This window comes from Podarcis muralis, chromosome 13 (genome assembly GCF_964188315.1).
Source record: "Podarcis muralis chromosome 13, rPodMur119.hap1.1, whole genome shotgun sequence".
Lineage (NCBI taxonomy): Eukaryota > Metazoa > Chordata > Lepidosauria > Squamata > Lacertidae > Podarcis > Podarcis muralis.
In genome coordinates this window covers 35,018,860-35,029,483 of record NC_135667.1, presented here as the reverse complement: position 1 = coordinate 35,029,483, position 10,624 = coordinate 35,018,860, and the positions used below count along the sequence as shown (strand labels likewise).

Sequence of the window (10,624 nt, the reverse complement as noted above, 5' to 3'; positions counted from 1 at the left end):
ATCTCTTAGGGGTATGTGCTGGTGGTGGATGGGATTGAACCCAGCGGTGGGTTAGGCCAGAACTAAAAGGGACCAAGGCCATTTCTCACCCTCTTTTTGCCACTTTTCTTTCTCTCTGGCCCCCTTCTCTCTCTCTCTCTCCCTGCCCCGGTTCCTTGATGCCAAGCAAAGCATGGGAAGAGGAACAGAACACACTTGCCAGAGGTCTGACTGAGAACATGAAGAGTGCTTTAGAAATTAGTCCACCAGCCACTTGAAACTAGTCCAAGAGCCACAGGCCGCCCACCTCCTGGTCTAATGGCAGGCAGCTGCTGTAAAATCCTAGAAGTGCAGCGATGGGGTCTCAAGGGTCATCTAGACCAACCCCCTGCAAGGCAGGAATTGCAGCTAATCACTTGGCCGTTTCCTGAGTCCTGCCAGCTGCCACCACTTCAGATCCGGTTATCAGGCAGCTTCATATGCTCGGCTTGGATCATTATCCTAGAATCACAGAACGATAGAGTTGGAAGGCTCATCTAGTCCAAGCTGGAATCTCAGCTAAAGAATCTCTGACAAACAGTGATCCAACCATTGCTTTAAAATCTCCAATGAAGGAGAGTCCATCGCCTTAGAAGGGCTTCAAAGAGCTCTTACGTGTCAACCTCCTTCTTAAATTGTGCTGCCCAGAATTGGACACTGTATTCCTTTTTTATATATACTAATTTTATTGCTTTTTCATTTTTATCATAATCACAGTTTCAATACACAATACAATAAATTCAAACATTGCTCTAGCAGAGCATTGACCTCCCCCCGCTCCTCTTTCCACTTCTGGCGCAACGGGACACCTTGACGGAAGCCAGAGCGCACGGAAACGCAGTTTACCTTCCCGCTGCAGCAATACTTATTTATCTACTCGCACTGGTATGCTTTCAAACTGCTAAGTTGGCAGGAGCTCACCACATCGTGGGGATTTGAACCGCTCACCTTCCCAATCGGCAAGCCCAAGAGGCTCAGTGGTTTAAACCACAGCAGTCACAATCAGTGTCCGGGTGGAAATCGCTGAAGTGTCCTGGAAAGTCCTGACGTATGGCAACCCATGTCAGAAGTGTAGATTTTGGCGAATTTCTTTAAAAATGGCTCAAAAGCTTCAAAGGCTTAAGAACGTTTGTGTCTGGATTTTCACTTCTTGAAATATGGCAAACCTACCCCTGGATCCAATGGGGCTCTGCCTTGTTCTTGTTTTGGGGGTTGGGGCTAGGGGAATCTACACCAGAGCTTGAGTTCAGTCCATGTGGGGTGGGTTAATGGAGGTCTGGGAGGTCTGGGAAGGGGGAAGTCTTCTGGACAGGGTTAAATAACTAACCAGAAGATGGGGAAAGGGGGTGGGCTCATAGCAGGGGACACTGACAGGACTGGGAGGAGCAAAGAAGAGAGTAGGAGACATAAATCGATGCACTTGTAGCTTCTGCAATGAGAGAGAGAGAGAGAGAGAGAGAGAGAGAGAGAGAGAGAGAGAGAGAGGAGACTGTGGGAGAAGCAGCAGCTTTCCCCCTCTTTTAAAACTCCCTTGCTTTTCTGATTACTGGCAAAAGACAGTGTCGAAGGAGGGATCTTCACCCAGTCAAGATGGGCACTCTCAAACTACTCTTGGCTCTGATCTTCCTATCTTTGCAGATGTTTCGTTTTGAAGGGGAAGCAGTGGTTGTGCCAGCATTGCAAGAAGAGGAGGCCTCTCTGAGAGACCTAGCCCCCAAGGTAACTTTGGGTTACTCCTGGATTTGGGCACGGGAGGTATTTTGTGAGAGCACGGGCTTAACCGTGTCAACTTTTCTCTTTTTCCCCTCTTTTCTTTTTTGCCTTGTATCGCTTTGTTCCTTTACGATCGAAATTCTTTCGATAAAACATTAATGCCAGCTCAGGGTCAAGTCCTATTGAAATCAGTGGGGCTCCCTTTCTCAAGCGAGTGGGGTTCGGATCGCATCCTCGGGGTTCGTGGTTTTAAAGACTGAGAGACTGAAGGAGTGAAAGTAGTGGTGAATTTTTTGATGGGCGTATTTTACTGCAAATGTGGGGAAACAGAACATCGGGAGTGCTAACATTCTCCCCTCCCCCCAACCCCCCATAATGATTTTTAAGTATTTAAATAGATTAATACATTAATCGATTTACTGGACAAATCAGCACTCTGTGCAATAAGTTCTACACCTGCTAATATGCGCGGGGGGGGGGGGGGGGAGATACAAGGTAAAATAATTATATATTTATGCTTCACTAATAGCCAGCAAGGTGGCTTTCCAAAATTTCAAATTATTATTTTCAGGCAGCCAGAAGTGTGTAAATTATAAATAGGATGCTTTGCACAGTCAATTATGACAAGATAGACCTTTGTGCATGTGCTTTAAACCACTGGTGATGTTTCATGTTGTTGTTGTTGTTTTTTAATTGTAAGCTGCAGTGAAAGTCCTCTGAGTGAAACTTGGGATATACAGTGGTACCTCGGGTTACAGACGCTTCAGGTTACAGACTCCGCTAATCCAGAAATAGTACCTTGGGTCAGGAACTTTGCTTCAGGATGAGAACAGAAATTGTGCTCCGGTGGCGCGGCAGCAGCGGGAGGCCCCATTCGCTAAAGTGGTGCTTCAGGTTAAGAACAGTTTCAGGTTAAGAACAGACCTCCAGAACGAATTAAGTTCTTAACCCAAGTACCATTGTATGACTGTTTGAAAGAAATCGGTCGCTGTGTTTCACTCTGGCTGTGGTGTGCAAGGAGCTCTCCTGTTGACAGTCATGTAGGAAATAATCTTACATGCTAGGCAGCCCTGAAACACAAAAGAGGTCAACCGAGAGGTTGCCTTAAACCGTTTTCATCAATACAGAAGGTGGGACACTTTCGAGTTACAAAGAACGCCTGATCAGGTGGATCAGGTGTGCTGTGCTGTTCGGAAGGTTACATACTTTGAACCCGGAACCAGTGCCTAACCATGCCTGGCACAAAACACAAGGCACGGAGGTACTGCATACATTCCCTCATTGGTAAACATTGCATTTTGCTGCCCCAGGCTCTTTTGTACGAAATCCTCCTGCTTCAGGGCTGGAGAACCTGTTATGCGCCATTTGCACCACCCATTAGAAACACTCTTGCCCCACTTTAACAGCCATGGATCAGCATCCTGGGAACTGCAGTTTGTTCAGGGTGCAGGCCTCACAGAGCTACAACTCCCAGCACCCCTCAAGAGTTCCCAGGATTCGCCTTGCCTTCTAAACATAGCTGTCAACTTACAGATTTGAAAATAAGGGACCAGCAGCCTTGAAAATAAGGGATCAGCAGCCAAAATAAGGGATCAACAATTACTTTGATAAAATAAGTATTTTGTTATGTGCAAATGGCTTTAGATACCTATTAGGTCCATAAATTACCATATAGCATATATTCAACACAAAAAAGCAACAATTTGTTGTTGACAAAGGACAGCTGGACATAGAAAGGGCCCCATTACCTTCAGTAGCTTATTTAAGGGACATCATCAATAAGGGACAACAGCAGGACATGGCGCTGGGATAAGGGACTGTCCCGCCAAATAAGGGACACTTAACAGCTATGCTTCTAAAGTGGTCCAAGAGTGCAGTGTGTGTGTGCGTCCAAATGAGAGCCAGTGTGGTGTAGTGGTTAAGAGCGGTAGTCTTGTGATCTGGGGAACCGGGTTCGCGTCTCCGCTCCTCCACATGCAGCTGCTGGGTGACCTTGGGCCAGTCACACTTCTTTAAAGTCTCTCAGCCCCACTCACCTCACAGAGTGTTTGTTGTGGGGGAGGAAGGGAAAGGAGATTGTTAGCCGCTTTGAGACTCCTGAAGGGGAGTGAAAGGCGGGATATCAAATCCAAACTCTTCTTCTTCTTCTTCAAATGCAGCTGGACTCCCAGCTCTTACCAGCTCCAGCCAGCACAGCCAATGGTCAGATATAATAGGAGCTGACGTCCAGCCGTATCTCACGGGAGGCACAAATTTAGCATCTGTGTCCGATGGGGTCCTGTTTCTCAGATATGTACTTGCCCTAGCTTAGAGAGCTAGAAGAGGCTGTGAGCAAACAATTATTCAGGCTTCCACTTAGTAGTGGCAGCCCTGGATATCTTGTCTGTGTTACCAGAATGGCTAGATGCCAGCGCTTCCAGCTTTGCTGTGCCTCGAGCAGCAGCTCCACCTATAGAGATCAGCTTCCCTGGATCAGGTATGATGGCACGTTCGTGCCATGAGGACTAGCGACTTGCTTCTAGAAAACATGGAGAACCTGTGTTTACTGTGCGGATTCCAAGAAATAATCAGGAGGTGTGATCCTGGCCTCATTCCTTGGGGTGCTTCCCTAGAGTGGGTTCTTGCTTGCCTTTCAAGCCACTCCTCAGTCAAAAAACCCTCTGGCCTTTTCCAGGATGACCATCTGCAGAAGAGAGCCTTCCAGGACTTTGCTGACTTGGTGAAGAGAGGAAAACTCCAGCAGTTCTACGGCTTGATGGGGAAACGGGCCAGAGGTGAGTAAGGAGTCCTTGCAAGTCGGCCTTCTAGCAGAAGCCCCTTGCTTTGGGGCATTGTCTGTGGCAGGGAGTGCTCTGTTAGGGTGTCTAATTTTTCATTTTAAACAGTGGGTGGGGATGCCTCAAGCCCAGAGGAGAACCTTGACCCTCCAAGTCTTGCCATGTGTCCCTCTGGATTCTCCTCAACCTCACCCCTTCTTCCCAATTCATACCCCTCACAAGACCTGCCCTGCACCCTCCTTGAGAGAATACTCTCCAAGTGTCCCTATTTTCCAGGGACAGTCCCAGATTTGCAGAAGCCATCGCGGTTTCTGATTTGATCCCGGAAGGTGGACGTCCCTGTTTTCACCAGAGAAATGTTGGAGGGTATGGAGCGTTGTTTACAGTGGTACTTCAGAAGTTGAACGGAATCTGTTCCGGAAGTGCGCCCGACTTCCAAAAGGTTTGGAAACCAAGGCATGGCTTCTGATTGGCTGCAGGAAGCTGCATCGGATGTTCAGGTTCCAAAGAACATTCACAAACTGGAACACTCACTTCCAGGTTTGCAGCGTTCAGGAGCTGAAACGTTCATCTCGCAAGGTGTTCAGGATCCAAGCTACGACTGTATTATTATTATTATTATTATTATTATTATTATTATTATTATTTGTTTGCTGTTTGTTTGTTTCTTTGCTTGCTTGCTTTTCTGTTATATGTTACAGTCATACATAAAATAATAAGGTCCAAATATTTCGGATGCTCCCAAGGGTCCCTGTTTTCCAGGGACAGTCCCAGATTTGCAGAAGCCATCCCGGTCTCTGATTGGATCCTGGAAAGTCCTGCCACAGACTCTCTCTGCTCACTAAGCCCTGTTACCTCTCCTGCTTCTGACACCTCCTTTTCCCAGTCTTTCCCCTCCTTCTCCCTCCCACCACTCATCATCATCCCACCACCAGTCCTCAGGCTCTAAGCCTTCTTCCCTTGGCGGTTCCTTAGCTGGTTCCTCCCACCATTCCTCAGCATCCCACCTAAGGTCACCAGGTTTTTTTCAATGAATCCGGGGACACTTTTCAACTGCAATGGATTTTGTATGGGGACCGATTTGTAAATACGGGGATGTCTGGTAACCTTAATCCAACCAGCCCATGACATGCAGCCCTAACTGGAGATGGTCAACTCTGAGAACTTCTGCATGCAAAGTCAGATGCTCAACCACTGGTCTAGGACCAGGGGCAGGTTTAGGTTTGATGAGGCCCTGAGCTACTGAAGGTAATGGGACCCTTTATATGCCCAGCTGTCCTTTGCCAACAACAAATTGTCACTGTTTTTTGTGTTGAATATATGCTGTATGGTAAATTATGGACCTAACAGGTATCTAAAGCCATTTGCACATAACAAAATATGTATTTTATCAGAGTAATTGATATAGAAATGAGCAAACCAGTGATATTTTAGGGAGCAGGCTAGCAGGCGGGGCCCATTATTTACATCATAGGAGACTACACAACACAAAACACTATTGTTGTATGTAGGTTTTATTTTATTTGTTTTTTACCTTATATTTTGGAAATGTACATCCAGGTTTTTTTCCTTTAAATTTTTTGGGGGCCCCCAAGAGAGTGGGGCCCTAAGCTAAAGCTTGTTTAGCTTATACGTAAATCTGGCACTGTCTAGGATCCATTCTGCATGCCAAGGTGCTCTTCCACTCTGCTTTATAGGTATGTAGGTTTGTGACACGTAAAGTGGCCCTCCCCACTTTTTCTGGTGTCCATAATTTTGAGGAGAGACGTCCAGCTTTCACAGGGAACAGTCAATGTATGGTATATCCAGCAGAAGCATACCCAAAGGGGTGTCCCAAATACATTGCTTATGTTTGTGAACCGTCTTCCTCCCCAAATGCATCTGAGAGCGCTCAGAAAGTGCCTAATCTCTGTGCCACCCTGTGCCCCTCTCTTTGCCACCCTAGGGCACCAAGGAGAGATGTTTAGAGGGCTGATGGGATGATGGTGCTCCTCTTGAGGTGGGTTGAGACTGAGGGTCTCATTTCCCTACATTTCTTAGCGTTTCCACTGCTTTCACTGCTTTCACTGCTGCTGCTTTCACTGTGCAGCGATCCCTCTTGCTGTTCTGGCTTCTGAGATTCAGAATATATTTTTTCTTGTTTTCCTCCTCCAAAAACTAGGTGTGTCTTGTGGTCTGGTGCATCTTATAGAGCGAAAAATACGGGGGTGTGTGTGTGTGTGTGTGTGTGTATACTCTGCCCTTTCCGTTGATAATTTCCAGGGAGTTTGCAATAAGCAATGAAAACACAATAGCAACAGAAATTTCTGCTATGCGACAAAGGAATTCGATAATCACAAGTGTCTATCTGCTCAAAGAAATAATTTAATTTGTTAGCTTGTACAGTGGTACCTCGGGTTACATAAGCTTCAGGTTACATACGCTTCAGGTTACAGACTCCGCTAACCCAGAAATAGTGCTTCAGGTTAAGAACTTTGCTTCAGGATGAGAACAGAAATCGTGCTCCGGCGGCGCGGCAGTAGCAGGAGGCCCCATTAGCTAAAGTGGTGCTTCAGGTTAAGAACAGTTTCAGGTTAAGTACGGACCTCCAGAACGAATTAAATACTTAACCTGAGGTACCACTGTACTTAACCCGAGGTACCACTGTCTTTGGGTTAGTAGTGGTGTTATTATCAGAGGCCGATTTAGGAGAGCGTGACTGATTCTCCAGCACCGTAACAATGACTTACAACGGAAGGAGAGGTGGGGGGTGGGAGGTTCCAAAATTTGGTGTTGCACAGCACCCTGCTAAAATTTGAAAGCACAAAGTCTGCCACTGGTTATTATGCTCCTAGTGATTAGATTGAATTTGTCTAAATAGGTCAAGCATTGTTGTTATGGAGTTTTATTGAGAGCAACATCTTTGCCTCAGGCAAGACAAAAAATTACGTATTTTGTGTTTTAATTTTTTTGCTGATCCCCAATTTCTTCTCTTCTCCCAGAGCCGACACAGGAACGGTCAAGCAGAGAGCTACTTCCACCTTGGGCATCTTAAGCGAGATCTACTGTTTGGTACCATTTCCTCCTCTGCTCTACAGCCCCGTGGATATTACGTCGCCTGTTTCTCAAGTAGCCAAGAATGGCAAACATTTTGTGTGTTTTACAGTTCCCATTATATCTCCTTCCATTGTTAAGCACCAGCCTAGTGGCATAAATGTGTTTGCGAATCTGTGGGCTGTCTTCGCTTTCTCTGCACCACGTTCTTGTGAAATAATGCCAAGATGGAGAGGCTGCAGGTTTTTTTTTTAAAAAAGTCCATCGTAGAATTTGTGGCTTTAAATGGGGTTGGCAGTGGCGACTGGCGTTCACTGGGACTGGTCAGGTGACGAGCAGGTCAAGCCAGAGCCAGTGACAGGTACAGTCAACTAATTCCAAGTTTTGTCTGCTGCCTGCTCCTTGCCAAGTTTTGCAAGGACTTGACTCAAAACCAAGAAGTTGGCAGATAATAGCCTTCGTCCCGCAGAACTAGTTGTCAGGTGGCAGATAGGTGGGGACAGATTGAGGTAGGTGCTCCATTGTCTCCATTAGACCAGCCACCACTGGGGTTGAGAGTAGTAATTAATTTATTATTATTATTATTATTATTATTATTATTATTATTATTATTATTACTTATTCCCCACCCATCTGGCTTGGCCTCCCCAGCCACTCTGGGCAGCCCCCAACACAATATTAAAAACATGATAAAACATCAAACATTAAAAACTTCCTTAAAAAGGGCTGCCTTCAGATGTCTTCTAAAAGTCAGATAGTTTATTTCCTTGACATCTGGTGGGAGAGCATTCCACAGGGCGGGCACCACCACCAAGAAGGCCCTCTGCCTGGTTCCCTGTAACCTCACTTCTCGCAGTGAGGGAACCGCCAGAAGGCCCTCGGAGCTGGGGTCATGGGTTCGGGCCCTGTGTTGGGCAAGATTCCTGCATTAGAGGGGGCTGGAGTAGATTACCCTCATGGTCCCTTCTAACTCTACAATTCTGAGATTCCAGCATGCAACCATCATGGCCAATGGTCAGAGACAATGAAGTACACTGAGAAAACCATAGGTATCCCAGGCTTAGCATTTAAATTGGCCTTGGCCTCAGCTCTCCATATCGCCCTACACTGCCAGACCACAGATACGAGAACTGATATTTACCTCAGTTCAGTACTCTCCTCTACTAATGGCTTTGGCTCCAAGGTATCAGGTGGAAGACTTTTCCAGGTTTGCTTCCAGAGATCCTTTTGACTGGAGATGCCATGGCCCGAAACCTGACCTTTCTGCATTCAAAAATGTGCTGTGCCACTGGTAAGATTTTATCTTTCCCTCCCTTTGTACAGTGGTACCTCGGGTTAAGAACTTAATTTGTTCCGGAGGTCCGTTCTTAACCTGAAACTGTTCTTAAACTGAGGTACCACTTTAGCTAATGGGGCCTCCCACTGCTGCCACGCAATTTCTGTTCTCATCCTGAGGTAAAGTTCTTAACCCGAGGTATTATTTCTGGGTTAGCGGAATCTGTAACCTGAAGTGTCTGTAACCTGAAGCGTCTGTAACCTGAGGTACCACTGTATTCCTGGAACTTGGAAGACTGTGAGCGAAAACAGGCAAGAAACACGTGCCAGAAGCCGATACAAGCAAATGGCTTCACCTGCGTAGTTGATAGGGATCAGTTTTGTTTGTTGCAAAACGGGCGATGGCAGGGAAGTCTCCAAAAGCCCAAAGCTCAGATCGACACACTGCACAGACATTTCCCCCCCAGGAATGATCATGCTTGGAATACTAGAGCAGAGAACATGCTTTATTGAGAAGTAGATACACTGGTAGCATATTCTAACATATCCAGGAAACAGAGATTCACTTCTGTACAAGAATGGCCAACCTCCCCTCCCCACCTGAGAGGGCGCCACCTCACCATTTGCTAAAAACTAGAAGCTGAGGGTGCTGGATGACACTTGCCAGTAATGTGCACAGAAATCTAAACTTTGGCAGATTTAGGATGGCAATGAAAAGACAAAACCAAACACGAGAGCCAACCACAGGAGTGCTTGCGGAAAGATCTGTGCTAGAGGGATCGGCTTTCAACTGGAATCCATTTTGTCCCAAGATGGGAGACAAGGAGAGGCGTTTCTTTTGGGGGGGGGAGGGGGGAGAAGTTCAGCTAGAAACAAAGAGGTTGTGTTCCACACACGCAGCAGACTAGAGGCCAAAGACGTGGCGAAAGGATGGCTATTTATGCCCTCAGGGTGTTTTGCTTCGAGTTGGAAGGGTTTGGTTTTGTTCGCCAAACCTTACAATCGAAAACCAGACTTGCTGGAAATGGATCATGACGGCAGTCTGAAAGACAGGTGAAAACACACTGCCAGGCCAGGCACCCCCAAGGTCCAAAGGCTTGTGCCAAGGTAATCTCTAGGAAGGAAAGGAAATTATGTTCTAGGGATGACAAACAGTACTAAGATGCAGCCCGGAGTGAGGTGGTGCAGGGGGGCAAATATGTGACTTGCACACACACACACACCCACCCCAGTCTCCTTTGTGGCCTCTTTGGTTGCGCTGCATGTGACACACACACAGCCCAGCTTGGTCTGTGGCTCGTGACATGTGCCCTCGGACCCTGGCCTTTGTGCAAAAGCACCTCAGCATTCAAGCGAGTGGGCTTTTGCCCCCCCCCCCCCCAAATGCTGGGGTGTCACCAGGCGACTCCGCCCTGCACAAAAGGTCGCCGGAAGCAGCGCAGGGCAAATGCCACCCGACGATTCGCAATTCTGAAAGCACGCCAATGGCGTGTGAGGGGCACAGACCTTCAAAGAGCGAACCTGTCAAGAGGTTTCTGGCTCTGTAAGGAAAGAGACCTCTCTGGCTGCAGCTTTTCAACGGGTTGTCCTCTCTGTGAATAGCAAGGTTGGGCAAAGTGTGCTCAGTGGAGGCTTCCCTTTGGTCTCTGAACACTTAAGGCGAATTTGTGAGCTTAATACCTAGAGGAGGGATGGGGAACCTGTGGCTCATCCCATCATCCCCTAAGCATGGGGTTGATGGGAGCCGCAGTCCCCATCTCTGACTTTACAAGACATTTTAAAACGGTCAAGCACCCTCCCCCTTAACA

General features: G+C 47.1%; 1 long non-coding RNA gene across 2 annotated transcripts; it reads left to right on the top strand.

Moving 5' to 3' along the window:
• Positions 1–1,417: 1,417 nt before the first annotated feature.
• Positions 1,418–7,718, top strand: LOC144325131 (uncharacterized). Of its 2 annotated transcripts, XR_013390437.1 has the most exons (4): positions 1,418–1,737; positions 4,406–4,505; positions 6,454–6,507; positions 7,490–7,718. It is a non-coding gene; the product is annotated as an uncharacterized LOC144325131 (long non-coding RNA). The 2 variants fall into 2 exon arrangements; XR_013390436.1 differs by lacking the exon at positions 6,454–6,507 and having other exon boundaries at positions 1,423–1,737.
• Positions 7,719–10,624: the final 2,906 nt, after the last annotated feature.